This window comes from Macrosteles quadrilineatus, unplaced genomic scaffold (assembly GCF_028750875.1).
Source record: "Macrosteles quadrilineatus isolate MER2022 unplaced genomic scaffold, UCM_ALF_1.0 Scaffold_9__3_contigs__length_116548681, whole genome shotgun sequence".
Lineage (NCBI taxonomy): Eukaryota > Metazoa > Arthropoda > Insecta > Hemiptera > Cicadellidae > Macrosteles > Macrosteles quadrilineatus.
Genome location: NW_026542602.1, coordinates 17,131,199 through 17,147,501, shown reverse-complemented (window position 1 = coordinate 17,147,501; position 16,303 = coordinate 17,131,199). Strand labels below are relative to the sequence as shown.

The window sequence follows — 16,303 nt, the reverse complement described above, 5'->3', positions numbered from 1 at the left end:
GTCACCACAGGAAATAAGGCGTGGCTAATTTCACGAGCTGATGATACCCTGAAAAAGATTGTGGTTGCCGAGACGCTAGTGGCATTGAATTGGTGACGTTTGCGCTAGCTCCGCCCCGTTGCCAAAATAGGCCTATAGATTTTAAAGACAGCACTGGATAGAGAATTGATGAATTAAACAAGAATATATTTATTCCTCATGCTAAATTACAGCATGATTAAGTAAAATACTGTATATGCATAATAAACTACTGTACAACAAAATTATTAAAATCAAATATAAAAGACGTTTTTATATTAGGCTATGGCAATTTAATTTGAGAACCTGCACTGTGTTGATGTAAAGCCTATTTATTGGGTTGTACAAAATTTTCAACCTGACATAAAAATGCCAACATGCTGTTCTGTTAGCTGTAATAATTCATCTTATAGTATTACGGAAAAAAATAGGAATTATATATCACGCTTATTTTATAACTGGACTCCCGTACAGGCCAAGCAGTCTCAAGATGCATGGAGTAAAAGTTTTACTTTTTTACTTTTTTTCTTGAAGCAGTCTAGGCTCTACTTTTTGTAATTACTAGCTGTGTACCCGTTCTACGCACGGGGATCTTATAATATTCAGTTGAAACCTTCTTATATAACGAACAGCAGTTGGTTTGCATATTTTAAGATATGCTGGCCAAACTATTATACATAGCTTCATTTTATGTTGTTTTTTGTTGTTCCGGATCGGTATGACAATCAATAAAAGGTTAAATTACCTCTGTGTCTGCCGGTCGATCCTATAACGGTAGGCTTACTTTTATTTTTACTATCTGATCTCGTTTGCATGGCTCAATCACGTCCTGGTTGAAGTTCGTTCGCTACGCTCACTCACCTGTATGTTGGAGCTCGTTCGCTGCGCTCACTTTCCTTCAGGTTAGCTCGTTCGCTACGCTCACTTGCCTTCAGGTTAGCTCGTTCGCTACGCTCACTCGCCTCCAGGTTGCAAATTAGCTGTTGTCATAAATGTAAAAGAAATAATAGTGCTAGTGCTGCACCCTGTTGGTAATCCTTGTAACTTTAATGCTATTGAACATCACAGAACAGAACCAACTTGTTTAATTGAAACAGCTGTTAAGATTCAATAATTTCATTTCTCATAAGGTTAACATGGGCTTCCAGAAATTCCACGTCAAAAATCGACAAAAACTTGATTTTCAAGGGTTTACTGTTAAATATCTAACTGTCTCATATTCGATGAAATACGTCTAAAACCATCTCATATATGTATAGTATTTGGAAAATAAGTTTCAGGCGGGACAGTGCTATAGTTATTGAGGAGTAGTTGTAATAAAGTGCGTATTTTAGCGTTACCAAGAGAATGACAGATAGACAGACAGACAGACAGACAGACAGACAGACAGAAATTGAGATAAGGTTTGATTCGGTTTCTCTGACCTATGAAATGTAAAAATAACCAAAAAGTTCATTATTCTAAGCAATGTACAGACAAAACTCTAATTTTATTTATATAGATTAACTTATTATCTTCATCTTTTACCCAAAAGGGATTGATGGCGTCAGACTTTCAAATAAAAAATATATACATTTAAACAAACATACATAAATTACTGAACATATATTTACAACATTGGCATGTGTAATTGTAACTGTGTCTGTATATCTGCACAGAGAAAATTATTTCCACACTTATAAGTTATAAATTGGACAACACAAGTTAACAAGTTTAGTTAAATATTTAATTATAATAAATAGCTATAACTGAACTTCTGTATAGGCTTAGCAGTCTTAGGCCTACGCATCGTAATCGTAACTGTACAAGCCTACCAATTATTTACACGCCTTAGTTAAAAGTGGACTTCTATAAAATCCTAGGTAATTATTTATTTATTGTAGTCGCAACTGGACTTTAGTGTGCAAGCCCAGCAAATCACTGTATTTATTTAGGATAGGCTACCGTTAATAATATTTGAAAAATACTGAATTCCTGCTTTGGAAATACAGTTTCTATAGTTTTCAATTTGAATACTCTCTTTTACTGTTTATAAACTAAGTACCTGGAGACAGAGCCCCACTCTGCGATGCCAGCCTTTACTACTTCCTTCACGATTTCCTACGTCATTGTTTCCTTCCCTTCTCATAGCATTTAAGTATTACAGATACATTAATCTAACTGCCACAAACGGTTCCCACACTCTGCGATGCTAAACTTTACTACTTCCTACGTCGTGAACATGTTGTCATCTCTTTCCATTGCATTTTAGTATTTTAAATACATTAATCTAATTGCCAACAACATTTCCCACACTCCGCACTGCTAGCATTTACTAATTCTTTAACCATTTCCTATGTCTTGGACATCTTTCCATCCCATCTCATAGCATTTCAGTATTTCAATTTCAGATACAGAAATCGAACTGTTACAATTGGTTTCCAGTTCCCAGACTCCACAGTTCTCGCCTTTACTACTTCCTTCACCTCTTTCTACGTCGTGGACCTGTTTCCCTCCCTTCCCATTGCATTTTAAGATTGCAGATACCTTAATCTAATCGTCGTTAACAGTTCCCACACTCCGGACTACTCGCCTTTACTACTTCCTTCGCCCCTTCCTACGCCGGGGACCTGTTTCCCTCCCTTCCCATTGCATTTTAAGATTGCAGATACCTTAATCTAATCGTCGTTAACAGTTCCCACACTCCGGACTACTCGCCTTTACTACTTCCTTCGCCACTTCCTACGCCGCGGACCTATTTCCCTCCCTTCCCATAGCATTTTAAGATTGTGGATACCTTAATCCAATCGTCATAAACAGTTCCCACACTCCGGACCGCTCACCTTCACTGCTTCCATCACGACTTCCTACGTCACGGACCTGTTTCCCTCCCTTCCCATAGCATTTTAGAATTGTAGATACCTTAATCTAATCTTCATTAACGGTTCCCACACTCCTGACTACTCACCTTTACTACTTCCTTCACCACTTCCTTCGTCGCGGACCATGTTTCCCTCCCTCCCCATAGCATTTTAGAAATTATAGATACCTTAATCTAATCGTCATAAACAGTTCCCACACTCCGAACTACTCACCTCTACTACTTCCTTCACCACTTCCTACGTCGCGGACCTGTTTCCCTCCCTTCCCATAGCATTTTAAGATTTTAGATACCTTAATCTAATCGTCATAAACGGTTCCCACATTTCGGACCGCTCACCTTTACTGCTTCCTTTACGACTTCCTACGTCGCAGATCTGTTTCCCTCCCTTCCCATAGCATTTTAGGATAACAGATACCTCAATCTAATCGTCATTAATAATTCCCACACTCCGGACTACTCGCCTTTACTACTTCCTTCACCACTTCCTACGGCGCGGACCTGTTTTCCTCCCTTCCCATAACATTTTAGGATAACAGATACCTTAATCTAATCGTCATTAATAGTTCCCACATTGCGAACTAATCGCCTTTACTACTTCCTTCACCACTTCCTACGTCGCGGACCTGTTTCCCTCCCTTCCCATAGCATTTTAGGATAACAGATACCTTAATCTAATCGTCATAAACAGTTACCACACTCCGGACTAATATTTACCACAAAACTAATAACAACAATTAAAAGAAATAATCTACTTGGAATAGTTCAGTAAGGCCGCCAGAAATTATGCGAATCGGTGTATTGTTAATCAACGCTTAATGGTATTCATCGGACTCCTTTTCTTTTGTACTGTCTTTTGTAAATAGGCCATATGTGCATGTGCAAGCTGAGGTGCCCGTGGGTACAGAATGTCGAGTCGCATACGCTACGATTCTTTGTTTACATCTACGTTGTTATCTCGTAACCATCATGGCAACTCATAAGACTCATGTTAAACATTGCAAATTTTATGTCCGTCTTAAATTGTACAGGTATCATCAAATTGAAATTTGTTTGTTTCGAAACATCAAAAATATTTGTCGAAATACCCCTGGTAAGTTTGGATTCAATATGTTCAGCCGTTATTGAGTTAATTGATTACATAGTTTGCATAAGGTCCGATCTCAAAGAGCTTCGCTCAACTAGTATTTATTCACAAATAAATCTATATGTTTGCTGCCTTTGGCAGAGTTAAACCTATGGAGTGATTCAAATTATTTATTGAAAATAACATCAACAAAAGCAAACAAAGACAAACAAAAAACAGCTTTTTAAACAAAAGATAGAGTGTACAGTGATATCTATTCTGACACCTTATATTTCTGAGTTTGTTTTGATAATATAATAATTTGTTTTACATTATTGAGCTTTTTAGGGACTTTTGTCCCTACAAGCCACTAGTAATTTAAAAATCTTTCACTATCTGTAATAACTCTCGATTTTGAGTAACAAATATCTTTCAAACTATCGGATGTTGGGAAATTCATACACATATATTTTTTACGTATTTTAAAACGTTTTTATTAGCTCGATTTCTTGTCTGTTCGGTACAAATTTTGCAATTGATTTGGTACAAATTTTGCAATTGATTTTAAACCAACTTCCCGATGAGCCTTGAAAATGACTTGAAACTTGAAACATAGCTCACAACTGGATGACAATTCAATATTAAATCATTTAATTTTCATATTTCAAATTTTGCAATTGATTTTAAACCAACTTCCCGATGAGCCTTGAAAGAGAGACTTGAAACTTGAAACATAGCTCACAACTGGATGACAATTCAATATTAAATCATTTAATTTTCATATTTACCTTGGGCTACGCCCCATGGGCTTCCAGAGTTTTAATGCTTACATTTTGGAAGAATTTAAATAACTAGGTGAACCCGTGTGAATTCGCACAAATAATAAATTAGGATATTATAGTAACGTCGATAGAAGTTACGTCGTTGTATTGACGTTGGTCTTGAGTTCGATCGTTGGCTATATGCATTCTAAGTTCTTTTGCTGTCCATTAGGAGTATTTTGCAGGACGGAACTAATCATGCTAAAAACTTGCGCGTATGGATTAAAATCAACCAAATGTTTAGTCAAAATGTGCATGAGTTCAGTGCTGCAAGAACCATTAGCTTTGTTTAGCATTCTTCCTTGAACAGCGGTTTTGATGTCCGTAGATATAAATTTGGGCATATGTGGGATGCACCCCTTCTGACGGTTGAAAGGTGCCAATTGAGTGATAAATTGTGCACCTTATACATGAAAGGCCCTCCACTCCATCGTTATGTCCTTCAATTTTAGCTCGAGTGCTGACCATTATGAGCGCAGAGTTGTACGATCTAATGTTATCTTTGTAGTTTCTGCTCAAATGATTTGCTCCATTACGTATGCTCTGGATTAATAGATTTCTTGGATAGTGGTAGATTCACTTTTCCTTTATGGCAGCAGAATAAAATCCTTCACCTCGTCCTCTTTGTTCTTCTTTAAAATGTAGCGCACCACATTTCTGACATTTTAATGCCATCTCGCCAAGTGAATGCTGCTGAATTCTTGTATTTATCAGTGTAATTTTGTAAGTACACGTTGCCAATAACTGTTCCAGCTCCTCGTCTGGGCTCCTTACGTTTTGCATTGCTTGCCCTATGTTGACTCACCGTGTCCGACCGGCAATATTTCTTTGTCGTCGGGTCCTTGACATGTTTTAACGAAAATATAATGTAAAACTTTTCTCCCGTCGTCCCCGAGTTTCTAATTATTTTTAAAAACATGCAAACTGTTTACATTTCAAAACCAAACAAAACAGCTGGGATTTAATTTTTGTTTAAACTAATGTATTGTCATCTGTTTTAGAATATAATAACATTCAAATCAATCACAATGTTATCGTTATGGAAGGAACTTTAAGGGCAGCCCACGCCCTTAAAAAGACATATTTCGAAAATCTAAAGCCAGTTTGCACATCTACACACCTAGACGAACATTTTGGTATATAATATTTGGGGTTAAATCTTAAAACAAAAAAGCCTTATTGTTCACAAAGTTTCATGTCGCGTATTAAATATATAGATAGATATATCAATTGGAGTCAGCTGTAAATACTTTAATTTGACTTTTGGTTCAAAGAACAGAGGTTAAGAAGTACAAGTTCTGCTCCAAAGAGGTTCAAGTTTTATGATTACGATTAGCAACAACATCTGATTACAGTTCAAAGGGGTTCCTTCCACCATGGGGTTAGGTTGTATTAACAGGCCATACAAAATAGATTTAACATATTAGGCTAATAAATAAATAAATACTTTATTGTCTTGACAAAATGGATTGTACCGACAGTACAATTAGGTATGGTATTAAATAAAACTCTTTAAATTGTGATGCATTTTTTATTGAAGTCTTCAATAGAGTATATTGGATTTTCAGTAAGGATTTATTTTAATTTCCTTTTGTATTCTTTTAATTTTAAGTTTTGAATATTAGTTGGTAGTTTGAAATAATTTTCTTCCGTTGTAATAAACATGGTTTTAATAAAACTTTGTTTGGTGGAAAGTAGAAGAAAATGTTTGTAATTTTGTCAAATCATAATTCTTCAAACATAATTCATTATTTTTCCAGAATTTCTTAAAATTGTTCTTTAAAAACAGTAATGTTTCAAAAATATAAATTGAGGAAAAGGTCATAAATTGGTAATTTTTAAATATTTTTTACAGGTTTGGCGTGGTTTTAATTTGAAATAATTCTTAATGCAGACTTTTGCAATTTAAATATTTGTTTAGTTTTTGATGAAGTTGAGCCCCATATAGGTATTGCATATCTAATATTGGAAATAATTAACGAATGATATACAGTGAGTAACGCGTCTTCACTACAGAACATAGACAATCTTCTTAGTATAAAAATAATTTGGGAAAGTTCTTTACATAAGTGTTCAATATTTGAGTTGAAATTTTGGTCTATACTAAGTCCTAGGAATTTGATTTTTTTTACTTCTTCTATATGTTGTTCATCAATTAAAATATTGAAGTTGAAATCTTTTTCAATTTTATCTCTGATTGAAAATTCCATAAATTTTCTTTTATTTACATTAATTTCTAAATGGTTTTCCATGAAGCATTGTGCTAGTTCATTTGCTTCTTCATGACATTTAATTTCCAATTCTTCTCTATATTGGCTGGATGTCAATAAGGTCGTGTCATCAGCAAATAATATTACTTCAGATAATTTTCTTGAATATGTCACATCATTTATGTATATTATGAATAAAATTATACCTAGTACAGAACCTTGTGGGACACCTGATTTTGTTTCAAGTTTCAACTATAATATTTTATAGAATTGTTATTATCAATAAATGGAATTTAGACTGATTGTTGCCTGTTACTAAGGTAAGATTCAAACCATTGTAGTGCAATTCCTCTTATTCCTATATTGTTTAATTTTGCTAAAAGTTTTTTATGACATACCATATCGAAGGTTTTTTTAAATCCAGAAATAGTGCCATTACATTCTCGATTTAGAATTATTCATAATGTTAATAGTGTACAACTATCGAGCACATAATATCCATACTACAAAACTATTTATACAATATGTGCTCTATGTGTACAACAGACTAGCTTGGTTACAAATAACTTTTTATCCGTTTATTTTTTACTTTAGAATTTAAAAATATTACATAGCTTAACCTCTATACTTTGATTTATAATGCATTTTAACAGCATTTTATTCTTGAATTTCAATGTAGTGAATTTCTTTGGTTTCCATCAAATTAAACGCTCGAAAGTAAAGTAATGTGTTATAAAACTTGTTTATTATTGTCAACAGGAGTTAAAGTACATTATTTTACCGATTATTAAGTAAAACTGTTAGTTTCGGTTAACAGTACATATTTGATGTTAATAAACACGAAATTTAAAAATACTATAAATATTGTATTTTATTTTGGGGTTTAATATTGTAAAAATACAAATTTATTTTCGATGTCAACTATACAACAAAAATGCTCACCAGGAGTTTAGCAGTTGGTGGACGATACCCCTCTGACGAGGACTTGCCCAACAATGCTCTAAAGTTATCGTATCGAATATCGCATCGACTACAACACTATCGGTTATTTTTGACAATCGTTATTTGGATTGTCCACAACGGGATTAAAATTTTAGTTAGATGAATATTCTTGTGCACTAAGTATTTCATTTTTCAACCCCCTTTAAAAATATATAAAATAATAAAAGAATAATGCAAGGCTTCCCCGCAATAATAGCGTCACATAACAGTCAGCATACAAGGAGTTTGTAAGTGATGTGCAGCAAATTGCATAGGTTAATATTCATTATCGTTTTGCAAAACATGTTGTTACATATAAACTGAGCTAATTAAACAGGAGCTAGACTTACTTGGATTAAACATTTTCGACTAGATGGCTAACACATTTTGACCGATAAGCCATTTGACTGACATTTTAAATTACTGTAAATACAGTAAACTTACTGTAGCTTATTTCCTATATGAGAAATTCGCTAAAACCCACTTTGTCAACATATTATTTACTTGTCTTGCTAATATTTTACCCAACCCACCATGTTAAACTTCCCTATCCCAAGCGTGATGTAAATAACTTCTTTACTTCACAAGTGAAGTGCAAAAGCTAAATGTTGTACTGAAATTCACAAAATATACAAGTATAAATCAGCAAAAATCGTGTCGAATGCATGTCTTTTGGATATCGGTCGGAGTGCTAGAAGGCGGTACTTTGGAGGTTGAGGTGCTCCATCTAAGAAGGAAACAATAACGATGGGCTTAATAGTTTGAGAGAACCCTGTTTCTCTTTGCCATCCTCGTAACATGGGGCGACTGTCTGTATGCATATCGATAGTTGACCCTCCTCAGAATCGATACAATCGAAGGACTACTTCTACCGAATGCCCAGTCCAAGTCGTCGGTTGCCTAGCAACCTCAAATCACTTGTAAGCAGCAAGTGGTAGGGCAGTAGGAGGTTGGAGGAACACATTTGCTAATTCCCTTTCCCAATTAATGGTAAACCATTTACCTCTGCTAAGCAAGTGTCTGACAGAACCTGAGTTGACATCCGGGTCAGTAGTCTATGGTCAATGCGAAAACCGGGGTCACCACGAAGCATGCTGCAGCGACGGGAGGGAATTTGTATAACAGAAAGTAATGGGGAATTTATTCTGAAACATGGTCAGAAATAGTTATCATAGGTTTAATACTTAATGTAATGATAAGGGGTAGGATAGAGAGTATCGTAAGTTTATTTTTGAGTTGACACGCTGTCGATTGAGTGGTATTCTCAAATCACCTAGTGTTTTAGTGGAACCTAGTGGAACTTAGTGAGCAGCCGATTTTCCAATCTTAATACAAAATACATCCACCTTGCTACATTAAAATGTAAAAACGTGTAAATCGTGTACATATATGTTTCATTGACAACTCGTAAGAGGTGTGAAGCAATCAATCCGACAGTGTCGGTTAAGGATAAAAACAAAAACAAGTAAGTAAGTTTGTGTACAATATTTCCTGTTTAAATCGTGCTTGACCATAATCCTCTAGTATTTTTCTGTTTTTCTAATAGGAAAAGTGGATTTTCAGATCATAGTATTGTATTCTAATAGACAAACTTCCTACGAACTATATAGGCTACATTATTTTGTTCCTATTAAATCCACCATTACCTTTCGCTTTTTAACTATAAAATTATCAAATACAATTCGTTGGAAGTTATAGCCTGCTAAATGTCAAATACAGAAATTAACTGTTAAATAATTGAGTAACTAATGATAAAATATACTGTATTTTGATTGTTAAATAATAGAAAATATAAGTACTACTTTTCTTCTCTGTGGTCAAATACATCGCATTTGCAAAGCACGTTTGCCATTTATAACTAATGTGATACCAGTTGAATACACAATCTGAATCCTCTGAATTGGAACAATAAAAAATCTTAGAAACTACATAACTAAACCTATTTCACACCACAATAGGTCGTCCGTATTTATATTTTCATCATATTTCCTATATAACCTGTTTATGAATGTATTTAGGTGGTGGATCAAATTATGTTTTAGCTATTTTCTTACGGAATGACTCCTTTATTTACTTATTTAATGAGTAATTACTCATTTAGGATTAGGCATTTAGCATAATCCTAGGTCAGGAGCCACATCATATTTTTCATTTCAAACTCCTAAACAACGATGTCTCGCACCGATCCATATAATAGTATAATCCATGTAATAATAAACATTTTCACATCCTTAACCATTTTCACTATCTATTCTAAATAAACTGTTCTGTCATTACCATTCCAATATTAATCTCAGAGTAAATGGTAAAAGTAACATTTTAGGGCTATGGTATTCTGCGTCCTCCGTTTGCCCAAATTCCCGAAGGAAACTATCTGAAGAAACTGCACCACAATGAGGTCCAAATAATGATCCAAAAATCAACAAAATCGATAAAGCCTTGTGGAGGAGTTCCAGGAACAAAATACTTAACATGTTTGTATTGTATTAAATCTGTTCATTAGTTTGACAATTAATTTGTGATAATTCACGCTATGAAATAATGTAAACGATATGCTTTTATAACTTATCCAACCGCAAATGTAATCATTAGTAGTACATCGGTAGTCTTAGTAGAAATGTGAATCCTATTGAACGTAATATTGCCTATCAAACTTACCTTGTATTTTGAGGAGATATGAGGCGGTATTAACAGGTGTTCTGCAATATATAGCAGCATGTCCAAACATGTCTGTCAATCTTGGATGTGTTGAGACGTGCGCAAACACTAACAACTTGCGCACGTCTCGTCACCGGGCCGCGCCATCAGCAGAATAGGACTTCATGGAAGTGAAAACCAATAGACTACTTTGGAGAAAAGAAACAGTCGTTTTACTTTTAGTGAATTTCCCATATAGGGAATAAGCTATTACCGTAGTACTCATGGTAAGACCTGGGCCCGGGACCGATTTTTTTTTCGTTTTGAGGTCCCTAGAGGCCAAAAACACCATCCATTCAAATTCACACACATATATATATAACCAGCATGATCGGACCATGGGAAAAACGGGGGTTTATGGGGGGTTTTATGGGGTAAAAATGGATTTTTCCCACTTTTGACTCAAAAAACATAAAATTTTGCAATTTCTTTCCAAACTATTTTGTAGAGCTTAAAAAAACAAATAATTTAGTATATTGAAGCGTTATAATCCACCTAATGGTTACGGAGAAAATTTCAAAAAATTTTAAATTTAAAATTCCCATGTTATTCTTATGGAGAATAAGTAAACTGTTGTAGTTTGCTTGTTTATTAACATTTTTTGCCCAAATTTGGAAAATGTTTTTATTTCTTACTAACTATTAACATTTTACATAAACACACTTTTACCCTCCCTGTTGCAGCAAACCTAAGTATGTGTTAAACTGATTCTATTTAAATACGGAATAAATGTGATATTTTTAAGGAGACATTTTAGTGTAAATCCAATCAGGCAAATGGAAATTCGCTTAGTCTGCAGGTTTGCTGCGGCGGGGGTATTTAAATAATATGAAAATAAAAATTTCTTGAGAATTCATGATTATGCAACAAAGTTTTTACCTATTATATTTAATATTACATATAACTAATATAACTGCATGTTTTGAAAGTCAAAATTGTGAATTGTCATGTACTTTAAAGTATATAATATATATGCCACTAATGCTACCATGATAAATCTATCTAAATATTTATATTAGATCATTATCTTCAAAATTAGACCATGAGCAGTGCAATATGTTGCATAGTTTCTTTGTTATACCACTTTGAAATATGGTCTAAAGAACGTGAAAACCAGTTTTTATTCGCTGTAGCCTGTACGTGACAACTTCTTGGCCGTATCGTATTTTTGTATTTTTTGTTAGCCTACTACACACTAGAAAAAATAGTTAATCCATTTTTATTGTGTATTAAAAAAAAGTGTTTTTCAGTGGTGAACAATTTACATAAATGTCATTAGGAAAACGTCACATTTCATTATACATGTTATACAGTTTCTTAAATACACAATTTTATTTTTCAAACAAATTTCTTCAACTAATCTAAGTTTTCTGAATAGAGGAAATAAATAAATACATTGCAAAACCTTTCCATTTAATCAATAGAAAGTCGTCTCTAAAACCGGCTTATTCAGTTTTTTCTACAAATCAATAATTAGGCCTATAATCTCCTATCTGGGGATTTGGGTATATCAAAAAATAAACTATTCAAAATTTAAGTGATCCAAACAGCCTCTTGAGCATCAGCGGAGAGGCATCTTCCATCCTGACGGCGTTTTGATCCTGGCCACCTCTCCGCTCTGCTTCGTCGCCCCTCCGGTGTCCGCCGTGACTCGACCTAACAACCGCCCTGCCGCAAGTTATTTGTGCAATTTTTGATATTATTTAAATGTATATTTATTGATTGTCGCTGTTGACATGGACTCATGAACTTTACTAGCTTCTCAAGCCGTGCTTCGCAATACGAAGATAAATCAGTTTCATCATTGAAATAGATTTAGAATAAGGTTGTAGATTTAATAATCCTACCACATAGTTGTGTAATAGCTATTTACCTTACAAGTGTAGTAAGAGCGCTTTTACATCACGCAGGTGAATGTTGTGCAACGAGCGGAAGCGAGTTGCATAATTTACCGAAGTGATGTAAACACGCTCTTGCGTAACGTGTAACGTACATGATTTTACCTGACCCGACAATATACAGGAGGTTACGAACAATATTTTTCATTATCCATTTCACTCATCTTCTAAAAGTAACGTTCATTTACAAACAAAAGCTAGGTTAGGAAAATTCTTCAAAACATAACAATAAAATTCAAGCGCACAGCTGATTTCTAGCGTTGAATGTTGTTGGCTCCATAGAGGTATATCTTTTTAAGTTAATCACTCAATATTATTTAAATGGGTTTCATTGCCTCACCGAGTGAGTTTTTTCAACTTTACATCACTCGTGAAGTAAAGAAGTTGTCTGCATCACGCTTGGGATAGGGAAGTTTAACATGGCGGGCTAGGTAAAGATATTTTACCTAACCCGCCATGTTAAACTTCCCTATCCCAAGCGTGATGTATATAACTTCGTTACTTCTCGAGTGATGTAAAGTTGGAAAAAACTCACTCGGTGATGTAATGAAACCCATTTAAATAACATTGAGTGAATAACTTAAAATATATACCTCTATGGAGCCAACGACGTTCAACGCTAGAAATCAGCTGTGCGCTTGAATTTTATTGTTATGTTTTGAAGAATTTTCCTAACCTAGCTTTTGTTTGTAAATGAACGTTACTTTTAGAAGATGAGTGAAATGGATAATGAAAAATATTGTTCGTAAACCCTGTATATTGTCGGGTCAGGTAAAATATTGTACGTTACATGTTACGCAAGATCGTGTTTACATCACTTAAGTGAATTATGCAACTTGCTTCCGCTAGTTACACAACATTCACCTGCGTGATGTAAAAACGCTTTTACTACACTTGTAAGGTAAATAGCTATTTTTTTTATCAGCTGTATTAAATTGTGAAAGCAACTGATTGTTTTCATTTAAATGTCAACGCAATGGTAAAAATTGTGAATTTTCTTATGCTTCCGTGGAGACCAATGTTCAATGTTACTATTTACTTTTTAAAACCTCACCTCAAAACTTTGGACATCAAAGGAGCATAGCCCGAGAGTAACTCAGGGAAGTGAATAGGCCTATGACATTCCTAGATATGTGGTCCATCTTTTTGCTTAATTTTGGCTGTATCGGCTTAGTATTTTAGTCGTGACAGCTGTCCAGACAGACAAAAACCACCTCAATTTTGTAATAGTATAGATTTATCAACGTTAACTATTTTTAAGAACATATTTTATTAATTGATATTAATTTATTCAATTAATGGGTCCCTAAAGGTTAATTTTACAAGGTTTAAAATGCAAGTACATTCAAGTACTTGGTTATTTGTTGAATGATTTTTTTATGAATTTTAAAAAAGTTCTGTTTTTGAAACTTTTGATAACGAGAAATTGCTGTGAGGTGGTAGAACAGCTGAAGATAAATAGTTGATTTATTTGGGTATCACATGTATTATTGTTGATTGTTATTGTTTTGAAATCTATATATAAAGCCAAAAGTACCCATGAACTTTTGAGAAAACAACAAGTCACATCCCCATAAACAATATACTTAAAAGGTTCGTCATGACGAGAAACCTTGCGCAAAATTATCCATTATTTCATAAATTGCCCTATAAGGTCGTAATTGCTTTCCAAAGGGAACTTTCCATTTACCTAATGTTAAAAATACCTCAGCTGTTATTATTTGTTTGTATTACCATTACTGTATTCTGTTTTGTTTATTACAGCTTAACTTAACCAATCAATCTATATCTATCTATATATTAACTAGCTGTACCCGCGGGCTTCGCCCCGTTTAACTTCATAAGCATTCGCATGGCTCATTCACGTCCTGGTTGAAGTTCGTTCGCTACGCTCACTCACCTTTAGGTTGGAGCTCGTTCGCTGCGCTCACTTGCCTTCAGGTTTGCTCGTTCGCTACGCTAACTCGCCTCCAGGTTGAAGTTCGTTCGCTACGCTCACTTACCTTTTGGTTGCAAATTAGCTATTGTCATAAATTAAAAAAAAATAATAGTGCTGCACCCTGTTGGTAATCCTTGTAACTTTTATGCTATTAAAGATCATAGAACAGAACCAACTTGTTTAATTGAAACAGCTGTTAAGATTCATTAATTCCTTTTAAATATGAAAAATCATAAGATTAACATGGGGAACTACAGAGCCACTGGGGCGGAGCCCGAAAGGGTTTTTGAGATAAGAATATGCTTTAATGTTAATCGGGAATGTGAGCTATCATCATGCCAAATTTCAGTCCAATCCGTCCAGTAGTTTATGCGTGATTGAGCAACACACACACAAACACACACACAAACATACACACAAACATACACACAAACTCACAAACTTTCAGATTTATAATATTAGTAAGATAGGCAAGCATGTTTCTTTAAAACCTTTTTTCTCAGCTCGTGTGCATCGCAGGGAAAATCTACGCATACTGTTGGAAATATATTTTCCTGCAGATGTGCAGAATGCCTTAAAAATTTAAAATAGGCTAACAAATAAGCACAAAAAATTAATTTGAAAACTTCACAAAATTAACATGGACCATATGGGTTGCCATGATGGTGACGAAATAACAACAAAATGTAAACAGAAAATCAAAACAAATGGAAGAAATTCCAATCACATGTTTTATTTACAGTGTGGGGAGAAAATAGAGAAGTCTGTACATTAATTATTTTTGGTCGAGTTTCGACCACAGGACGATCACTAGTACTTATTTAATACGCAAGCATGTTTTTTGTGACAATTACTCCTCCGAAACTACTGAACCGATTTACATGTTTTTGGTGTCATTGGAAAGAGCGTAACGTGAAGTTGTGCAGGAAACTTTCTTTTTGGGGAAATAATCAGAGAGTGAGGCCCTAGGACCCTTTAAAGTTTCGTATTTCTCCATAAGATTAACATGGGAAACAAAAATTATTATGCAACTACAGCTGTTGTCAGAAATTAAAAGTGAGAAGAAGAACATATGTTAATTTTAAACAGTCAATAAGTTTGCTAATTTTACAGTTTGCTACAAACATTTACTGACTTGGTTGAAATGAAATATTTACTATTTGAATTCGGGTTGGCGTAAATATTACAATGGAAAAAAAGCGAGAGAGCCTGGATAAATTTATATATTCTGTTATGTACATCTGGAATATTTCCATAATCTTTGGGTCGAATCTTTTAAAGTCATCGGAAATTATGAACGTTATTCCTTTTAAAATAACACCTCTAATACTTAGAAATTGCTCGAATTCGAGCAACAGGGACACTAGTAGTTTTATTAATACCTATGTAGTAAAACGGGGTGGAGCCCGTGGGTAACAGCTAGTTTTTATCATAGCTGATCCTCTCAAACGGTGAGTTGTTCATGAACCTTTCCTCCGCGTTTTTTCCTGGTTTTAGCGAATTTCCTATAGGGAAGTAGCTATTACCGTAGGTCTCATGGTAAGACTTAGGCCCGGGACCGATTTACTTTTTCATTTTGATGTCCCCAGAAGCCAAAAACACCATTTGATCAAATTTATATATATATATATATATATATATTTATTTATTTATAAATATGTGTGTGTCCGTGAACACGACAACTTGAGTAATTTTTATCCGATTTTGATGAAATTTGGTTTGAAGGTGTAAGGCGGGATAAACTTGAATGAGTTCACGATCCAGCATGATCGGACCATGGGAACAGGCTTTTATGGGGTAAAAATTGGGTTTT

General features: G+C 34.4%; 1 protein-coding gene across 1 annotated transcript in view; it reads right to left on the bottom strand.

Moving 5' to 3' along the window:
- The window catches only part of LOC129004034 (neuroendocrine convertase 1-like), a 53,534-nt gene extending 42,902 nt beyond the window's left edge, over positions 1-10,632 (bottom strand). Inside the window, exon 1 of the mRNA XM_054432407.1 lies at positions 10,615-10,632. The gene's annotated coding sequence lies outside the window, so the exon portion shown is untranslated. The remainder of the gene's footprint in view (positions 1-10,614) is intronic.
- Positions 10,633-16,303: the final 5,671 nt, after the last annotated feature.